Source organism: Anomaloglossus baeobatrachus, chromosome 1 (assembly GCF_048569485.1).
Source record: "Anomaloglossus baeobatrachus isolate aAnoBae1 chromosome 1, aAnoBae1.hap1, whole genome shotgun sequence".
NCBI classification, from domain to species: Eukaryota; Metazoa; Chordata; class Amphibia; order Anura; family Aromobatidae; genus Anomaloglossus; species Anomaloglossus baeobatrachus.
In genome coordinates, this window is record NC_134353.1 from 132,672,657 (window position 1) to 132,692,481 (window position 19,825).

A 19,825-nucleotide genomic window follows, 5' to 3' on the forward strand; every position below is an offset into this window, starting at 1 on the left:
GTCTCCAGCCGAGACAAGGGCCATGTCTACCTACATCACAGAGAGCCTGGCAAGGGGATTCATTCGGAGATCCTCCTCTCCTGCTGGAGCAGGCTTCTTCTTCGTTAAGAAGAAAGAAGGCGACTTACGCCCATGCATAGACTACCGGGGATTGAACCAAATCACCGTGAAAAACAAGTATCCCCTGCCGCTCATCCCCGAATTGTTTGATCGGCTTAGAGGAGCTCGTGTGTTCACCAAGTTGGATCTTCGGGGTGCCTACAACCTGGTCCGCATCCGCTCTGGGGACGAATGGAAGACCGCGTTCAATACTCGCGATGGGCACTATGAATACTGCGTGATGCCCTTCGGCCTGTGTAACGCACCAGCAGTCTTTCAAGAATTGGTGAACGACGTTTTCCGGGACCTTCTCTACGTCTGTGTGGTGGTGTATCTGGATGATATCCTTGTCTTCTCTCCGGACCTCCAGACCCACAGAGAGAACGTGCAGCTGGTTCTACAAAGACTGAGAGAGAATCGTCTGTACGCCAAGTACGAGAAGTGTGTCTTTGAGCAGTCTTCTCTCCCCTTCCTGGGTTACATCATCTCCGATACCGGACTGCAGATGGATCCAAAGAAGGTCTCCTCCATTCTCAACTGGCCTCCTCCTTCTGGACTGAAGGCAATCCAACGCTTTCTGGGATTCGCCAACTACTACCGCCAGTTCATCCCTCACTTCTCTGCTCTGACTGCTCCTCTCTCCGCCTTGACCAAGAAGGGGGCTAATCCAAAGGACTGGTCACCTGCGGCCGACGCCGCGTTTGGCTCTCTGAAGCGGGCATTTGCCTCCTCTCCTGTACTCCACCGTCCGGAGTTAAACCGCCAGTTCACCTTGGAGGTGGATGCCTCCTCCTCGGGAGCCGGAGCAGTGCTCATGCAGAAGTCCTCCTCCGGGAAGATGGTGACTTGCGGTTTTTTCTCCAAGAGCTTCTCAGCGCCTGAACGCAACTACACCATCGGTGACCGAGAACTATTGGCAGTCAAACTGGCTCTGGAGGAATGACGCTACCTTCTGGAAGGAGCAGTGTACCCCGTTATTATTTACACGGACCACAAGAACCTGGAATACCTGCGGTCTGCTCAGCGACTGAACCCACGGCAAGCCAGGTGGTCCTTGTTCTTTGCCAGATTCGATTTCCAGCTCCATTTCCGACCCGCGGACAAGAATGTACGCGCTGATGCCTTGTCCAGGTCTTTCATGCCCATGGAGCAGGAGGAGGAGACATCTCAACCCATCATCTGTCCTAGTAAAATCATTCCAGTGGCTCCTGTCACCCTGGCTCAGATACCGCCCGGGAAGACCTATGTCTCTGAGACTGACAGGCAAAAAGTGTTACACTGGGGCCATGCCTCGAAAACAGCCGGTCATGCTGGTCAGAAGAGAACATGGAGTGCGATTGTACGTCATTACTGGTGGCCATCCCTTCGCACGGACGTCGCTTCTTTTGTCTCTGCCTGCTCCTCTTGTGCCAGGAACAAGACGCCCAAACACCTGCCATATGGCCGTCTTCTGCCTCTGCCTATACCCTCAGTTCCGTGGCAACACATTGCGATGGACTTTATTACGGACTTGCCATTGTCCTCCGGTCACACAGTCATATGGGTCGTGGTGGATCGATTCTCTAAAATGGCTCATTTCGTCCTTATGACTGGACTGCCCTCTGCCCAAGAACTCGCGGACGCCTATATACGTCACATCTTCCGCTTGCATGGCTTTCCATCACACATTGTGTCCGACAGAGGAACTCAGTTCACCTCCCGCTTCTGGAGGGCTCTCTGCAAACATCTGGGAGTGACTCTGGACTTTTCTTCAGCTTACCATCCTCAGTCGAATGGCCAAGTGGAACGGGTCAATCAGATCTTGACCTCCTTCTTACGTCACTACGTCAACGCCCATCATGACGACTGGTCCACGCTTCTTCCTTGGGCTGAATTCTCCCATAACCACCACGTCAGTGAGTCCTCCTCCAGCTCTCCCTTCCATGTCGTTTACGGACTTCAGCCTTCCGTCCCTTTACCTGTATCCTCTTCCTCGGATGTTCCTGCTGCTGATGCTGTAGTCCGTGACTTTTCTACGATTTGGGACTCTGTCAACACGTCCCTTGAACGTGCTTCCCTGCGGATGAAGAGACACGCGGACAAGAGACGTCTGGACCCTCCGTGTTTCTCTCCTGGAGATCTCGTCTGGCTTGCCTCCAAGTACGTCCGATTGAAGCTACCATCCTACAAGCTGGGTCCTCGCTACATCGGGCCGTTTAAAGTCCTCAGCAAGATCAATGAGGTCTCCTACAAGCTACAGCTCCCGGCCACGATGAGGATACCCAACTCCTTCCACGTCTCCCTGCTCAAGCCGGTTGTCCTTGGTCCCTTCTCCGCTGCTGCCAGTTCGGCTCCTCCTCCTATTGCCGATGACGACATCTATGCGGTAAGGGATATCGTGGCCATGAAGACCGTACGGGGTCGACAGTTCTTCCTGGTGGACTGGGCAGGGTATGGTCCTGAGGATAGGTCCTGGGAGCCTCGGGAGAATGTGGGCACTCCTCTGATCCGTGCCTTCCTGTCCCGGTTGCGGGGAGGGGGGCGTGGGGGGGGGGTACTGTCACGCTCCCCGGGTCCCCTGCCCTGCTCCCCGGCTCACCTGCCACGCTCCTCGGCTCCCCTGCCTCGCTCCCCGGTTCTTCGGTCCGGTCTCCGCCGTTCCCCGCTCTCCAGCCTCCATTGCCTGCGCTTCCCAGGCGTCCTGGTCCCCGCTCCCGGCGCCCGTCGGCTTCTCAGCCCCAGCCCGGCTCTGCTGCTTCCTCCTCACAGCTTCCTGCTCTGGCTTCTGGCACCCGGGCCGCGCGCATGCGCATTAGGGCGCGCGCGCGGTCATTGACCCTTTCTTAAAGGGCCAGCGTCCACTGACAGGAAATGAAGCACACAGGTACAGGGTATAAAGGGGTTTAGTGTCCAAGTGGGCGGGGCCTGTTCTTCGTGTTTCCCAAGCTAGGAGTCAGGTCTCCTTGTGTTCCTGTGAGATACTCACCTCTCTCTCTTCTAGAGCCGATCCTGCCTTGCCATCCGGTCCTGCCGAATCCCGCACCCCGAACGCTGCCTATCTGCCATCCTGACAGTCCGTACCATCTCTGATCCCTGTGGTGACCTGTCATCTCGCTCCAACGGTTCCGGACCCCGCCTGACATCATCTCGGCTTCCGAACCTGAGCTCCGTCACCCGGACTACCATCAGTGACTCCGTGGTCCCAGGGACATCTCCATTATACTCTTGTGCACGGACTGCCCTGCTACCTGTAGTGCTCCAGCTACCGGACCCCTTACCATCATCAAGGAGTTCGGCCCAGTGGATCCACCTCCTGGGTCTGCCCGTCCACCTGGCCCTAACAAGATCCTAACATCTGCAGAGGATTCTTGAATCAGTGCTCTCTCCACTTTAAGCTGCTTCCGCATCTTTTTGCCTCCGACCAAGCCAAGGTGGCGTTTGTGATGTCCCATCTAGAGGGTGAGGCACTGGCCTGGATGAATCCCTTGTGAGAGAAGGAGGACCCTGTGACCACTCACATCCAGGAATTCCTGCAGGCTTTTTGAACCACCTTTGACGAACCCGGATGTGCCTCCGCGTCCGCCCCATCATTCATCAGGCTATGCCGGGAGACCTTGACGGTGGGTCAATATGCCATCCGCTTCCGCACCTTGGCCTCAGAATTAGGGTGGAACAATGAGGCCCTAACTGCCGCCTTCTGGGAAAGACTCTCCGGTCGTATTAAGGAGGAACTGGCCGGCCGCAATGTTCCTTTCCACCCTGGATGCCCTGATCGCTCTAGCCACCCGCGTGGACCTCCGCTTTCAGGAACGATCCAAAGAGGTGTCCCACGAGAGACGTCCGATACGGCACTCCTCTCCTCCACGGAAGCCCGCCGTTCCTCAGTCGGCGTCATCTGGCGTCTCTGTCCATGAGCCCATGCAGATTGACCGTCTGAGGCAGTCCGAGCAATGCCGAGCAGAACGGCTCACCAAGGGCCTCTGCTTCTACTGTGGAGAGGGCACACACCTGCTACATTCCTGTCCAGAGAGGACGGGAAACTCCAAAGCCTACGGTTGGTAGGAGAGGCCACCCTAGGTACTGGGACTCTCTCAGACCCGGTTACATGGACTGTTCAGGTGACAACGGGAGAGACGCGATTCACGGCAGAAGCATACCTCGATTTCGGGGCAGCAGGCAATTTCATCCAGCAGGCTACGGTGGACAAGTACCAGGTGCCTGTTATTCCACTAGACAAACCCCTCGTGATTGCCTCTGTAGATGGGAGACCCCTCTCTGACACCATCTCGTGGATCACCAAGCCTGTAGAACTATGTATCGGTGCCCTGCACACTGAGAAAATCACTCTCTATGTCCTCCCGCGCATGTCTCATCAGATCCTGCTGGGACTCAACTGGTTACGGACACACGAACCGTCGGTCAGCTGGCGTGCTGGCGAAATTACCTGATGGGGCCCCTCTTGCCACGAGAACTGCCTGAAGTCCATACAGCCCATCCGACGACCTCCGGTCCCGGAGTCCCTACCAGGACTGCCTTCGGCCTATTGGTCCTTTGCGGACGTTTTTGATAAAAAGGAGTCAGAGGTACTGCCGCCACATCGTCCCTACGACTGTGCCATCGACCTACTGCCGAGAACCACACCTCCTCGAGGACGGATATATCCCTTGTCCCCTGCTGAAACAAGGGCCATGTCTGCCTACATCACTGAGAACCTGGCAAGGGGATTCATTCGGAGATCCTCCTCTCCTGCTGGAGCAGGCTTCTTCGTTAAGAAGAAAGAGGGCGACCTGCACCCCTGCATTGACTACCAGGGATTGAACCAAATCACCGTAAAGAATAAATACCCCCTGCCGCTCATCCCCGAATTGTTTGATCGGCTCAGAGGAGCCCATGTGTTCACCAAGTTGGATCTTTGTGGTGCCTACAAGCTGGTCCGCATCCGCTCTGGGGATGAATGGAAGACCGCATTCAACACTCGTGATGGGCACTACGAGTATTGTGTGATTCCCTTCGGCCTGTGTAACACACAGGCAGTCTTCCAAGAACTAGTGAACAACGTGTTCCGGGACCTTCTCTACGTCTGTGTGGTGGCATATCTGGATGACATCCTGGTCTTCTTCCCGGACCTACAGACCCACAGAGAGAACGTGCAGCTGGTACTACAAAGGCTTAGAGAAAATCGCCTGTACGCCAAGTACGAGAAGTGTGTCTTCAAACAGTCGTCTCTTCCCTTCCTGGGTTACGTAATCTCCGACACCGGCCTGCAGATGAACCCAGAGAAGGTCTCTTCCATCCTAAACTGGCCCCCTCCTTCCGGACTGAAAGCAATTCAACGTTTCCTTGGCTTTGCGAACTATTACTGTCAGTTCATCCCTCACTTCTCTGCTCTGACTGCGCCTCTCTCTGCCTTGACCAAGAAGGGGGCTAACCCGAAGGACTGGTCACCTGCGGCCGATGCCACGTTCAGCTCCCTGAAGCGGGCGTTTGCTTGCTCTCCTGTGCTCCATCGTCCTGAGTTAAACCGACAGTTCACCTTGGAGGTGGATGCTTCCTCCTCAGGGGCCGGGGCAGTGCTCATGCAGAAGTCCTCCAACGGGAAGATGGTCACTTGCAGATTCTTCTCCAAGAGCTTCTCGCCGCCTGAACGCAACTACACCATCGATGATCGAGAGCTATTAGCAGTCAAGCTGGCTCTGGAGGAATGGCGCTACCTCCTGGAGGGAGCAGTGTACCCCGTGATCATTTACACTGACCACAAGAACCTGGAGTACCTGCGGTCTGCTCAACGACTGAAGCCACGACAAGCCAGGTGGTCCTTGTTCTTTGCCAGGTTCGATTTTCAACTCCATTTTCGGCCCGCGGATAAGAACGTGTGGGCAGGTGCCTTGTCCAGGTCTTTCGTGCCCATAGAGCAGGAGGAGGAGACATCCCAGCTCATCATCTGCCCCAGTAAAGTCGTTCCGGTGGCTCCTGTCACGCTGGCTCAGATACCCCCTGGGAAGACCTATGTCTCTGAAACCGACAGACAGAAAGTCTTGCACTTGGGCCATGCCTCGAAAATAGCCGGCCATGCTGGTCAGAAGAGAACATGGAGTACGATTGTCTGGCACTATTGGTGGCCATCCCTTCACACGGACGTCGCGTCTTTTGTCTCAGCCTGCTCATCCTGTGCCCAGAACAAGATGCCCAAACACCTGCCATATGGTCGTCTTCTGCCGCTGCCAATTCCCTCCGTTCCGTGGCAACACATTGCAATGGACTTTATTACGGACTTGCCCTCATCCTCCGGACAAACGGTCATATGGGTCGTGGTGAATCGTTTCTCCAAGATGGCTCATTTCGTCCCCATGTCTGGACTGCCCTCTGCCCAGGAGCTCGCTGACGCCTACATACAGCACATCTTCTGGTTGCATGGCTTTCCCGCACACATTGTGTCCGACAGAGGAACTCAGTTTACCTCGCGCTTCTGGAGGGCTCTCTGCAAACATCTGGGAGTGGCTCTGGACTTTTCTACGGCCTACCACCCTCAGTCGAATGGCCAAGTGAAACGAGTCAATCAGATCCTGACCTCCTTCCTGCGCCACTACGTTAACATTCATCATGACGATTGGTCCACGCTCCTTCCTTGGGCTGAATTCTCCCATAACCATCACGTCAGTGAGTCCACCTCCAGCTCTCCCTTCCATGTCGTTTACGGACTTCAGCCTTCCGTCCCATTACCTGTATCCTCTACCTCGGATGTCCCTGCTGCTTATACCGTAGTCCGTGATTTCTCAACAATTTGGAACTCTGTCAAGACTTCCCTTGGATGCGCTTCCCTGTGGATGAAGAGACACGCGGACAAGAGGCATCTAGATCCTCCGTGTTTCTCTTCAGGTGATCTGGTCTGGCTTGCTTCCAAATATGTCCGATTGAAGCTACCATCGTACAAGCTGGGTCCTCGCTACATCGGGCCGTTTAAAGTCATCGGCAAGATCAATGAGGTCTCCTACAAGCTGCAGCTCCCGGCCACGATGAGGATACCCAAGTCCTTCCACGTCTCCCTGGTCAAGCCGGTTGTCCTTGGTCCCTTCTCCGCTGATGCCAGTTCTGCTCCTCCTATTGCTGACGATGACATCTATGCGGTAAGGGATATCATGGCCATGAAGACCGTGCGGGGCCGGCAGTTCTTCTTGGTGGACTGGGCTGGGTATGGTCCTGAGGATAGGTCCTGGGAACCCCGGGAGAATGTGGGTACCCCCTTGATACGTGCCTTCCTGTCCCGGTTACGGGGAGGGGGGCGTGGGGGAGGGGGTACTGTCACGCTCCCCGGCTCCCATGCTACGCTCCCCGGCTCCCGTGCCGCACTCCCCGGCTCCGGTGCCACGCTCCCTGGCTCCCGTGCCACGCTCCCCGGTTCCCATGCTATGCTCCCCGGTCCTCCGCTCCACAGCCTCCTTGCTCCCTCTCCCTCACCTGCGTCCTCCAGGCGTCCTGGTCCCCGCTCCCGGCACCCTTCCGCGACACTGAGCCTTCTGCCGGGCACTCCTGCCTCTTGTGCACCGCTTCCTGCCCTGGCTTCTGGCACCCGGGCCTCGCGCATGCGCGTTAGGGCGCGCGCGTGGTCATTGACCCTCTCTTAAAGGGCCAGCGTCCACTGACAGGATATTGAACACACAGGTAAAGGGTATTAAGGGGTCTCTTGGATTCTGCCTGACATCATCCCGGCCTCCGAACCTGAGCCTCGCCACCTGGACTACCTTCAGAGACTCTGTGGTCCCAGGGACTTCTTTACTCCGGTCCTCTGAAAGGACTGTCCTGCTACCCGTAGTGCTCCAGCTACCGGGTACCCTGCCCTCGGTGGGGTGCTCAGTCCAGTGGATCCACCTCCTGGGCCTACCCGTCCTCCTGGTCCTTACAGTACTTCATGGACTTTATTTCAATTCAGTTGTTATTAAGCTGCAGAGCCAGATGGACACAACACAGAGCTGCAGGGTGCCTCCTCCATAGACTACTTCTGTCCAATGGGTTTCACAGGTTGCTAGTTGAGCTCCAGTGAGGTTTTCATCCATGGTCCTGTAAGGCCAGCTGCAAAATCATGTGTTTCTATAACCTGCATTTATTTCCTGGCCCAGACCTTCATCTGCTGTAAATTTCCTATATTGAAGATTGTGGAGTCAAAAAATGCATGAATAATAAATAGAGAGAAAATTATCTTTAATATTATTACGTAATAATACAATAAGAAAATAGAGAAACCTAGGTGCGGGCATAACAAATTGTGGATTCAATTGTGAAGACATAATAAGTACAAGAAAACTATTTTAAATATATACGGTATATACACAATGGGTTCAGAAAGTATTCAGACCCCTTTAAATTTTTCACTCTGTTTCATTGGAGCGATTTGGTAGATTCAAAAAAGTTATTTTTTTTTTCTTATTAATGTACATTCTGCACCTCATCTTGACAGAAAAAAACAGAAATGTAGAAATGTTTGCAAATGTATTAAACATGAAAAACTGAAATATCACATGGTCATAAATATTCAGACCCTTTGTTCAGTATTGAGTAGAAGCACCCTTTTGAGCTAGTACAGCCATGAGTCTTCTTGGGAATGATGCAACAAGTTTTGTACACCTGGATTTGGGGATCCTCTGCCATTCTACCTTGCAGATCCTCTCCAGTTCCATCAGGTTGGATGGTGAACATTGGTGGACAGCCATTGTCAGGTCTCTCCAGAGATGCTCAATTGGGTTTAGGTCAGGGCTCTGGCTGGGCCAGTCAAGAATGGGCACAGAGTTGTTCTGAACCCACTCCTTTGTTATTTTAGCTGTGTGCTTAGGGTCATTGTCTTGTTGGAAGGGGAACATTCGGCCAAGTCTGAGATCCAGAGCACTCTGGAAGAGGTTTTCTTCCAGGATATCTCTGTTCTTGGCCGCATTCATCTTTCTTTCAATTGCAACCAGTCGTTCTGTCCCTGCAGCTGTTGGAATTGTATTGTGCAGGTGATGAGCAGTGCCTGGTTTTCTCCACACCTATCGCTTAGAATTATCACCAAACGTCCTATCTATCTCCGTTTCATCAGACCAGAGAATCTTATTTCTCATAATCTGGGAGTCCTTCATGTGCTTTTTGCAAACTCTATGCAGGCTTTCATATGTCTTGCACTGAGGAGAGGCTTCCGTTGGGTCACTCTGCTAAAAAGGCCTGACTGGTGGAGGGCTGCAGTGATAGTTGACTTTGTGGAACTTTCTACCATCTCCCTACTGTATCTCTGGAGCTCAGCCACAGTGATCTTCGGGTTCTTCTTTACCGCTCTCACCAAGGCTCTTCTCCAACAATTGCTCAGTTTGGCTGGACGGCTAGGATTAGAAAGAGTTCTGGTGGTCCCAAACTTCTTCTATTTAAGGACTATGGAGGCCACTCTGCTCTTAGGAACCTTGAGTACTACAGAAATTCTTTTGTAACCTTCGCCAGATCTGTGTCTTACCAGGATTCTGTCTCTGAGCTCCTTGTGAAGTTCCTTTGACCTCATGATTCTCATTTGGTTTGACATGCACTGTGAGCTGTAAGGTTTTATATAGACAGGTGTGTGCCTTTCAAAATCAAGTCCTATCAGTTTAATTAAACACAGCTGGACTCTAAAGAAGGGGTAGAACCATCTCAAGGAGGATCATGAGGTAATGGACAGCATGTGACTTAAATATGAGTGTCTGAGCAAAGGGTTTGAATACTTATGACCATATGATATTTCAGTTTCTGTTATTTAATAAATTTGCAAAAATGTCCACATTTCTGTTTTTTTCTGTCAAGATGAGGTGTAGAGTGTACATTAGTGAGAAAAAAATGAACTTTTTTGAATTTACTAAATGGCTGCAGTGAAACTAAACAATTTAAAGGGATCTGAATATTTATATGTATTTATACATTGCACAGTATCTATACTATGTAGTTAGCCCTTTAAATTCCTTATGTGAAGCTAAGATCACAATAAACACTATAATGACAGGAAGGGATGCACACAGTAACTGCCCGATGTAAAATAGATATAAAGGTAGCGGAAAGTATCAACCTTAATGATAGTGTATAACAGTGCATTTAGCTATGACAATAAAGTCCTGCTGTCCTATTGTACCCTGTAGTGGGATGAGATAACCACAGACCCAGAAGTAGGTTTCGCATTTTGCTTCCTCGTGGGGCCATGAGAAGCTGTGTGTGAGCAGCCTGAAATAGTATATGATGCAGGTGAAATTGATTAAATGAACCGCAAGTAGTGCATGCGTGTCATCGCCAGCAGTCTTGTGAGCATCATTTCTGGTAATCATGGTGACGCAAAGGGTCAGGGAAAAACCCCTGTGACGTCTCAGAGACCTCCCCGTGTTACTGATAAATGCCTTTGATAATCACATGATACATGGCACGTACACAAATAAAGCGGGCACCATTTTGAAGAAGACCGAACAAAATAAAAATAATGTATACAGAATACAAAACAATTTTTTATATAATGCTAAGAAAATACATACTAGTGTGACGCCCTGGACTAGCCAGGTAGTCACAGGTAGACCCTTGCATAACACCCGTCCCCCTAAAAAGGTAACAGCAGCCAACCACACTAAAACCTAGTCACCTCCATCAGAGCTTAATGGTCACATCAGGGGGCGGGGTCAGGCAGTTGGCCACGCCCACCGAGGAGTCCAGAGGGCCTGAGGCAGGAGAAACACAGTAGTGAGTGGAGTACAGTTGTTCAAGTCGAGTGGTCAGATTAGTGACAGGAGGAGTAGAGTGTGGCAGACCTGTGCCCAGGTCTGCAGCGGAAAATGACAGGTGCCAGGGTCGTAGCCCTGATACCTTGGCTAGGAGGCAGGCGGTGGCCTGGCCTGTAGGAGCCGGGAAGATGGCCAGGTGGAACCGTAAGGGACCGGGACAGGGTAGCGGCCCGCCGGTACTGAACCGGCGAACCGACTGGAAACCGGAGCACAAGAGGGGTACTCAGACCCAGAACGAGGCCCAGAAGCCACTGGACCACGTCGAATTCAATGATTGAGGTCTGGACCTTAGGTCCTTTCCCATCCCAAGACCCGAAAGAAGGCAACATCCCACCGACGGGGATAGAAAGCCACCGCACAGGCAGAGAGATCCCACGGGCCAGCGCCTGTGGGTGTGACGCCCTGGGCAAGCCAGGGGTCACAGGTCATAACACCACCACACCCTACACCCCAGTTAGGAACACCAAAGCTAACCAAAAATCCTTGTTGCCTTCCTCCAGGAGCTGGTGTCCACACCAGGGGGTGGGCCAGGCGGTTGGCTCCACCCACCGAGGAGTTCACAGCTCTGGAGGCGGGAAAACCAGGCAGTCCAGCTAGGGACGTAAAGGAGTAAACAGTGAAGTGGAAGGAAGTGGTAGAGGAGCAAAGGAGAGAAGCTGAGGAAAGGGAAAGTGACAGTTTGTAAAGCCTGAAGTTAGTCCGGGTGTGTGCCCCGGACTGAGAGACAGCAAGGTCAGCAGACGGCGGTGACTGTCTGCAGGGGTGACTGCTTGGAAGTTGCTGGAAGGACCGCGGACGGGTGGTGGCCCGGCGGTACCGGAGCGGTATACAAAGAGTAGTCAGCACCAGGGCAGGGGCCTTTCGGATCCCGGCAAGGCTAGGAGTCGCCATAATTTGCCAAATCCGTCAGTGAAGGGGACGACTGTCTCCCAACAACCAAGTCCCGATTGAAGGCAACAGTCCAACCATAACAGAGAGACACCGCCACCGCCAGGGCACCAGTTTCTCAGGGCCAGCACCTGCGGGCAAAGAAGGGCTCCTCCGGCCCATATCCAAGCCGGGGAGCGGGTTACCGGTGGGAACCCATCGCAACCACTATCATCTTAGGTGCAGGAAAAAGGGACCGTCACCGTCACCTACTGGGGAAAGCAAGTGCAGCCGTCCGTGGGAACCGTCTTTCCAGCCATGTGTTTTACCGAGAACTGTGTCATCGTCTCAGGCTGAGTGAGTACCACAGTGCCGCAAGGCACGGAGCTGCCCCCGCGTTCCTGCACCCCACCAAGCCCTGCATCACCCACCTCATCACTGGGCCCCGGGACAATCAACCCCCCTACCCACGGAGGGGAGGACTAACATCCAGCTGCTCCATACCATCACTCCCGGGATCCCCATACAGAGCAGCGGTGGTGTCAACAAATCACCACAACCGTGGGTGGCGTCACGGACAATCAACAATTCCCACACCCAAATCCCCTTTTCACTCACGGGCGAGGAGCGCCGCTAGAGTCCCCGGGATCTGGCTCGTCGCTCGAGCCACCGAGCAGCAGCAGGCCACAGCAGTCGCGGCAGCCGGACCCGAGCAGTAGGGAGAGCGCGGCGTCCCCTCCTCCGCCCGCGACATGGGCAAACGGACTCCACCGGTACATACACAGCCGGGGAGCGGACTCCCACTGCTAAGGCACAGGCAGTCTACACGAAGATAACAAGGTGCAGGAAAAAGGTCAGGACCACCAACCCGTGTGGGGGACAAGACGCAGCTGGCTGCGGGCACCGACCGACATCAACTTTGTTCATCAGAGACTTGTGTGTGTCAGTAATCGTGAGTATAACAGTGCCATCCGGCCGTGCACCGCTCCCCAAGAGGCTCAGGCCCTGGCAGTACGCCTGGCCAGGAAGGTGGTGGATGCTGACCGGAAGAAGGCCCAGGAGGTAACGCTGGCTGCTCCCAGGTCCCAGGCCTTGGCTGAGGCGGCGGAGGGTTGTCACTGCAAGGCAGCACAGCAGGCTGCGACACAGCGGGGTTCCCTAATCCAGATGGTGCCGGTCGTAGCCGGCACCGTGGAGCTCCAGCTGGGCCCAACCCCCGCGCAAAGGGAGCAGGCAGACGCTCTATATTGGGAGCGGCAGCAGAACCAGCTGGGCCGGGAAATAGCGGCCTGAGAGAGGCAGAAGGCCGAGGTGCTGGCCCGTACCATCCGGGAGAAGGAAAACCTCCGGAGTGCCACCTACCGGGTACGGGGCCCGACCTACGAAGGCCAGGTCCGGCAGTTCGACCCCCAGCGTGGATGGGGGTTCATCTTTGAACCGGTCCCGGAGGCTGAAATTTTCGTCTCCCGGCGGGACGTTAACCCTCACCTCCCATTGGGTCACCCGGATCGTGACCTGAAGCCCAGCGAGCTTGTCAACTACACCTGGCATTGTGGGGAGAGGGGCTGGTTTGCCCTCAGTGTGAAAAGGAGGGTGAGCCGCAGTGCCCGGAGGCACACCCAGTCCCCTCCCCCGCCATACAGTCCTGATGTGGTGCTGGAGGAAGAGTATACAGAGCACGAGTATTAAAGGTAGCGGATCCCGGCTACCATGTTAAAGTCCCCGTTGGGACCATACTGCCCGTCCCCGTTGGGACTTTGTTGATTGCCCCGCTTTAAAACCATGAACAAGGCCGAGAACTTGCAGGCCACCCAAAAACTATTGGGTTTGTAAATAAGTCCCGGACCACCCTTTCTGTCCCACAGCCTCCGGAGAGGCAGACTGGAGGAAGGGCCTGCGGGAATGTGATGGCCGAGGCCCTGTCCTAAGGCAACCGGTGACAATCCTCCGGGTCAGGGGTCCCCTGGACATGGGGCCTCTGAGAGACTGCCGGGTATGGAACTTTGTACCCGGCCCGTTTGGGCAATATCTGGACCCATTCCTGTTTCCTGGACTGGGGAAAAGGGGTGCGCACCATTGCTTAGCGGTGGCACCAAGGTCTAGGTTTGTTTGGGTGGGTAACTGAAAGGACCCGGTCCCGTCCCATTCCCGGTTAATAAAAATGTTTTTTCTTTACATGATAGCAACGTTTAAGCAAAATGCCTCCCGCAAGGGCAGAAACCCCGCAAATACTTGAAAAATGTAAATAATGTTATTATAGTTGTACCTGTTTTCCCTTTTTATCTTTTTCAGTTAAAATAAATGGTAGTGGTCGGACAGCCCGCGGACGGTCTGTATTAAACCAAGGGGGAATGTGACGCCCTGGACTAGCCAGGTAGTCACCGGTAGGCCCTTGCATAACACCTGTCCCACTAAAAAGGTAACAGCAGCCAACCACACTAAAACCTAGACACCTCCCTCAGAGCTTAATGGTCACACCAGGGGGCGGAGCCAGGCGGTTGGCCAAGCCCACCGTGGAGTCCAGAGGGCCTGAGGCAGGAGAAACACAGTAGTCAGTGGAGTACAGTTGTTCAAGTCGAGTGGTCAGATTAGTGACAGGAGGAGTAGAGTGTGGCAGACCTGTGTCCAGGTCTGCAGCGGAAACTGACAGGTGCCAGGGTCGTAGCCCTGGTACCTTGGCTAGGAGGCAGGCGGTCGCCTGGCCTGCACGAGCAGGGAAGATGGCCAGGTGGAACCGTAAGGGACCGGGACAGGGTAGCGGCCCGCCGGTACCGAACCGGGGAACCGACTGGAAACCGGAGCACAAGGGGGGTACTCAGACCCAGAACGAAGCCCAGAAGCCACTGGACCACGTAGAATTCACTGATTGAGGTCTGGACCTTAGGTCCTTTCCCATCCCAAGACCCGAAAGAAAGAAGGCAACAGCCCACCGAGGGGGATAGAAAGCCACCGCACAGGCAGAGAGATCCCACAGGCCAGCGCCTGTGGGCAAACGGACTCCACCGGTACATACACAGCCGGGTAGCGGACTCCCGCAGCTAAGGCACAGGCAGTCTACACGAACATAACATGGTGCAGGAAAAAGGCCAGGACCACCAACCCGGGTGGGGGACAAGACGCAGCCGGCTGCGGCCACCGACCACCATCAACTTTGTTCATCAGAGACTTTTGTGTGTCAGTAATCATGAGTACAACAGTGCCATCCAGCCGCGCACCGCCCTGCACCGCCCAATTGCTAATCTCCCCAAGCGGATCCCGGGGCCACCATCCCTGCCCACGGAGGGGTTAACATCTTGCTGCACTACCATCTCCCCCAGGTGCCCCCGAAACCGCAGCAGGGGTGTCTACACCTTCACCACGTCCCATGGGTGGCGTCACGAACTCAAACACGGCTCCGGCCATACACCTACCTAACCACTCCAATCGAGATTACCAGCATCCCCTTGCAGAGCGACGTGACCCCCGGGTCTGGAGGCGCTCAAGCCACCAACCAAACGAACCCAGACCAGAGCGGCTCAGTTGCAGTTGAGCGCGGGGCGGTACATTAGCATCACATAATCAAGATTATAATATTGCAAGATAAAAAACGCAAGATGATTATGCAGAGTCCATTGATGGTCAATAATACTGGCAGGTATATAATGCCACAAGCTGTTCCAAGTTATCACAAAAATAGGTACAATTACTAAGACAACGCACAGATTAAAACATATTAATAAGCACATATGCAAATTATAAGAATGGAGTGAAACTCAATTGGTCATTAAGGCCAGGTAGTGTCAAAATACTTAACATATGAATCCAACAGCAATCCAATTGTACTAGGAGACACCTCATGTCTTCACCTCTTGTGCCTCATTGCGCTTTCTTGGCTATTGTTGCTTTGATTTTGTGCCTGTGGGGCATTGTGGCCTGAAGTCTTAGGGACTCAGCCTTGCAGCATGGGTGTTGGGGCCATCAGTTCACCTGCCTTACTGGTGCACTGTCGATGTGGAGGTGGTTGGCACATTGTGCCACACCTTTAAGGCGGGCTTTGCACGCTGCGACATCGGTAACAATGTGTTACCGATGCTGCAGCGATAGTCCCGCCCCGTCGCACGTGCAATATCTAGTGAAAGCTGCCGTAGCGATTATTATCGCTACGGCAGTTTCACACGCACATACCTGCCGTGCGACATCGCTCTGGCCGGCGACCCGCCTCCTTCCTAAGGGGGCGGGTCGTGCGGCGTCACAGCGACGTCACACGGCAGGCGGCCAATTGAAGTGGAGGGGCGGAGATGAGCAGGATGTAAACATCCCGCCCACCTCCGTCCTTCTCATTGCAGCCGGCGGCAGGTAAGGTGAAGTTCCTCGCTCCTGCGGCATTACACACAGCGATGTGCGCTGCCGCAGGAGCGAGGAACAACATCGTACCTGTCGCTGCACCGGCATTATGGAAATGTCGGAGGCTGCAGCGATGATACGATAATGACGCTTTTGCGCTCGTTCATCGTATCAAAAAGGATTTGCACGTTGCGATATCGACTGCAACACCGGATGTACGTCACTTTCGATTTGACCCCATCGACATCGCACGTGCAATGTCGCAACGTGCAAAGCCGCCCTTAGGCTATTACAAATTACGGAGCACCACTCAGAGGTTTGCAATGATGTGGCAGAGGGCTTCATACAGTCTGATCAGAATGTTAAACCAAGAACCTCGTGTTCAGGTTTATAAAATTTTTGGTAAGCGGCATTAGATCAACTTATGATTTTTTAATAAGCTGTCCATGTCTTTTTTTCTACAGCTATGGTATATTACATAGTCTGTCCGCTCACTACATGAGGCAGCAACAGCATCCCACCACACTCGACCCGTGTTTCGCATTTGAACTGCTTCGTCATGGAGTCTCTAGGACAAAACATTTCAAATGTGAAACGCTGTCACTGCTTCATGTACTAAGGTTTGATACTCTATTCATTAAGTAGGTACTTCTTACTGTGCAGTCAAGCTGTGGTTTTATAGACACATTTGTGTCTTTACTTCCATGTGTCTACCGTTAAGTGTGAACTTTGTGTGCATATATATCTACAGTACAGACCAAAAGTTTGGACACACCTTCTCATTCAAAAGAGTTTTCTTTATTTTCAGGACTCTGAAAATTGTAGATTCACATTGAAGGCATCAAAACTATGAATTAAAACATGTGGAATGAAATACTTAAAAAAGTGTGAAACAACTGAAAATATGTCTTATATTCTAGCTTCTTCAAAGTAGCCACCTTTTGCTTTGAATACTGCTTTGCCCTTTCTTGGCATTCTCTTGATGAGCTTCAAGAGGTAGTCACCGGAAATGGTCTTCCAACAGTCTTGAAGGAGTTCCCAGACTAGCACTTGTTGGTCCTTTTGCCTTCACTCTGCATTCCAGCTCACCCCAAGCCATCTCGATTGGGTTCAGGTCTGGTGACTGTGGAGACCAAGTCATCTGGCGTAGCACCCAATCACTCTCCTTCTTAGTCAAATAGCCCTTACACAGCCTGGAGGTGTGTTTGGGGTCATTGTCCTGTTGAAAAATAAATGATGGTCTAACTAAACGCAAACCAGATGGAATAGCACGCCGCTGCACGATGCTGTGGTAGCCATGCTGGTTCAGTATGCCTTCAATTTTTAATAAATCCCCAACAGTGTCACCAGCAAAGCACCCCCACACCATCACACCTCCTCCTCCATGCTGCACGGTGGGAACCAGCCATGTAGAGTCTATCCGTTCACCTTTTCTACAAAGACACGGTGGTTGGATCCAAAGTTCTCAAATTTGGACTCATCAGACCAAAGATTTCCACTGGTCTAATGTCCACTCCTTGTGTTCTTTAACCCAAACAAGTCTCTTCTGCTTGTTGCCTGTCCTTAGCAGTGGTTTCCTAGCAGTTATTTTACCATGAAGGCCTGCTGCACAAAATCTCCTCTTAACACTTGTTCTAGAGATGAAAAGGCGTGTCCAAATGTTTGGTCTGTACTGTATGTATATATATATAATTGCCTTATTCTGTCTGTCTGTCTTGCTCCAAAATGACGTCATTACATATCCACACTGTGCCCTGTCCGCTCGGCCAGGCCGCCCGCCCGGCCATGCCCCCCGCACACTTTGCCCGCTCGGCCATGACCCCGCACACTTTGCCCGCTTGGCCATGCCCACCGCACACTTTGCCCACTTGGCCACGCCTCGCACAGACTTTGCCCACTCGGCCACGCCCCCCGCAGACTTTGCCCGCTCGGCCACGCCCCACACACACTTTGCCCACCCGGCCATGCCCCCCCACACTATTCCCGCTTGGCCACGCCCCCCGCACACATTGGGCACCTATACACCTCCCCCGAGGACTACTCCACCTGTTAGACTCCTCCCCCCAGGACTACTCCACCTATTAGACACCTCCCCCCAGGATTACTCCACCTATTAGACTCCTCCCCAGGACTACTCCTTCTATTATACACCTCCCACCAGGACTACTCCTCCTATTATACTCCTCTCCCCCCAGGACTACTCCTCCTATTAGACTCCTCCCCCCGGACTACTCCTTCTATTTTACACCTCCCCCCTAGGACTACTCCTCCTATTATACTCCTCTCCCCCCAGGACTACTCCTCCTATTAAACGCCTCTCTCCCCAGGACTACTATTCTTATTATACTCCTCTCCCCCCAGGACTACTCCTCCTATTATCCTCCTCCCCCAGGACTACTTCTCCTATTATCCTCCTCCCCCCAGGACTACTCCTCCTATTATACTCCTCTCCCCCCAGGACTACTCCACCTATTATCCTCCTCTCTCCCCAGGACTACTCCTCCTATTATCCTCCTCCCCCCAAGGACTCCTCCTCCTATTAGACTCCTCCCCCCGGACTACTCCTTCTATTGTACACCTCCCGCCTAGGACTACTCCTCCTATTATACTCCTCTCCCCCCAGGACTACTCCTCCTATTATACTCCTCTCTCCCCAGGACTACTATTCTTATTATACTCCTCTCCCCCGAGGACTACTCCTCCTATTATCCTCCTCCCCCAGGACTACTTCTCCTATTATCCTCCTCTCCCCCAGGACTACTCCTCCTATTATACTCCTCTCTCCCCAGGACTACTCTTCCTATTATACTCCTCTCCCCCCAGGACTACTGCTCCTATTATACTCCTCTCCCCCCAGGACTACTCCTCCTATTATACTCCTCTCCCCCCAGGACTACTCCTCCTATTATACTCCTCTCTCCCCAGGACTACTCCTCCTATTATACTCCTCTCTCCCCAGGACTACTCCTCCAACACACACACACACACTGCACAAAACATACCTCCCCCCAAAACACACACACGCACCCCCCACACACACAACGCTGCAGACACACAGCGCTCCACAAACAATGCAACACACATACAACACCGCTCTCACCCCCCGCCACACCCAGACAACACCCAGAACATTTACAGCGCCCTACACAAACACTTGGCAACTATACACAACAACATCTATATATATATATATATATATATATATATATATATATATATATATATAACAAAAATCATACATTAACTACACAAAATGTTATTACCTAATAATATTAACAATAATTTTCGTACTATTTCTTATTTATGGATTTTTATACTCCACATTATTCAGTGTAGAAAATATGTAGCTTTGGAGTTTTTCCTTTCATATTATTTTCTATGGTATCAGTCACTCAGATGGTATTGATTCTTTATCTGCTGTAAGCATAACAAACTCCTCTCTGGCCTTGTTCATACTACTACCACTGCTGCATCTGAGTTCATCTCCTCTATAAATAAGTTTGCCTCTTCATCTCTGTCACCAGCAGCTAGCTATTTTTTTTTTGTTTGTAAGTTTTCATCTGATGTAAGCATAAGAAACTTTTCTCTGGACTTTTTAAACATTACTAATACTACAGCAATTCTTGTGCTGACTATAAATCTTCAGTTTTTTGGTTTGTCTACCCCCTGGCTAGAATATGAACTAACTAAAATATGAAAAGTAAATGTGGACTTGAGCCCCACCTGCAAGTTGGTCAGATGTATGGGGCCTTGCAGCATTCTATATCCTATAAAGACATGAGTTCACCCACCCGATATATGGTAAT